A 2,299-nucleotide genomic window follows, 5' to 3' on the forward strand; every position below is an offset into this window, starting at 1 on the left:
AATAATTTGATAATTTTAGTAACAATTAATACAATTAATAATTTTACTAACAAAATGTTAGATTTTACAAAATGTTGATTGGTACAAAAAATATATAATTTGATACAATTTTAATAATAATTAATTTTGATAACAATTAGTTTTAATTTTAATAAAAATATAATTTTAATTTTAATTAAAAAGCGGGCCGGGCTCGGGCTCCATAATTTTTTCCCGGGCCGGGCCTGGGCAAAATCTCAGGCCCATATTTCGGGCCGGGCCCGGGCCTAGGAAGTGGGCTGAAAATTTTTGTTGGACCCGGCCTGGCCCGGCCCATGGACACCTCTAGTAGTGAGTAGGGTTGTATCCATTGATTAGTGATAATTTTATTTCTTAAATAATAATAAGCAAAGTAAGGAAGATGGGGTTTAGAAAATTGAAAACTTAAATTAAAATTTAAAACATAGTAAACATGGCAACAATCAAAATTAAAGGAAAATCAATAAGATAAAGTTCTAATTAAAGGTAAATTCTTCGTTTGATTAACTAATTTGATCATCGATGCAAAGATAATTTCAATGTTCTTTAATAAATTAGTTATAATTGCCTACGTCAAGACTAGCAATCAATATGTACTTATCTTGCTGATAGCTAAGAGGAAACTCATTGAAATTATTCTCCTATTCAATAATCAACCTTATAACTTCACACTTACGATTTAGCTTACCAATAGCATAAAAACGAGAGAAACCTAATTCTAACAAAAACACAAACAAGTAGAATTTATTTACATTAGATCACACGTCCACACAACATAAATCGCATACATAACTTATATCTAATTATGTTGTTTGTCACAAACATTAGAATCAATTAAATAATTACGAATTTAACTATTTTAATTGATAAGACAAATATTCCAAGTTTTAAAATACGGACCCTATATCCAACAAACCTAAATATTTTGTATTTAAAACAATATATATGCAAATAAAGTAAGAAGGACCTAAAATATATGAATTATGAGTACTTCCCATTACTTCACATTAAAATCTTTCAATTTAAAAGGTTATATAAATAATATAAGTAAAAGAATTAAAAATAATATATTCAAAAATTAATAATTAAATTTTAAAAATAACATGTTAAATTAAATTATTGTAAGAAATAAAAATTTAAAGTGTAAACGAATTCTCCTTTTAAAAATTACTTAAAATGAATTGTTTTAAATACTTTTGGGGTATATTTTACGGTCTTTGATTAGGATTTGTGGTTACCTCTTCAAATAATATTATCTCCAATGTTTGAATTTACTTTCTCTCTTTGGTAGTGCAATATATTTTACTATTACACCCAACCACTTGTTGATACTTAAAATAAATTTTAAATGAAAATTGTTTCGGTTGAAGAGTAATTTTAAAATATAAAGCAAATATTTATAATATTCATTTTAAAATGACATGTTAAATTGAACTATATATTGATTAAGACATGGTTCAACTAATGTTGTTTGGTGTAATGTTAATACACATCCCACACTCAAGAACAGAATTCAAGTTTAAACTTTAAAAATAATATTATTGAGAGAATCAATAACGAACTTTGGACAAAAAAAAAGAGATTTCCATTATTTCCAGCATCATATTAAATCAATATATTCTAGAACTAGGAAAGGAAAAAAAATAGAAGAAAAAACATTGAACAATTAAAAAAAATGGTGAATAAAAATAAGAGATAACTAATTTAAACTGAATGATCAAAGGCACCAGAAGCCTTGTTCCTTGTTCTGCCCAAGAAAGTCAATCAACTCCTTCAGCACATCTATTACTATCTGCATCCCATCTGTTCCAATAGAAGATATTCTAGCTAAATGATCAACGACTTGATTTCTCTCATTAGGAATATGCCTAAGCACCCAATGTTTTTTGCACTATAACATCTGCTGAATTCGCCGAAGCAAAGTCGAACTAATGTTCTCTGCCTCTATCAAACCATAATCTTTTACGTTGCATTTATTATAGTGGGATTTCATAACTTTAATTTAGGCTAACATGTAAGGTTAATGCCAATTATATCATAATTAATTTAAGTTAATATATCAAAGAAGTCCTCAAACTATTACATTATATTTAAACAAGTTCTTATACTTATTTTGTAATTAAATAATCCTCCAATCTATGATTTTTTACTCAATAAAACACTTAATTTTAATTAAGTAATTATTTATCCTTTTCATTTATTTTTATATATGTCATAATTTTATTAGGTACAAAAATTAATTTTGTAATGGTATTATGGTGTATGTGTTAATGGTGTTTTG

This window comes from Gossypium raimondii, chromosome 4, assembly GCF_025698545.1.
Source record: "Gossypium raimondii isolate GPD5lz chromosome 4, ASM2569854v1, whole genome shotgun sequence".
NCBI classification, from domain to species: Eukaryota; Viridiplantae; Streptophyta; class Magnoliopsida; order Malvales; family Malvaceae; genus Gossypium; species Gossypium raimondii.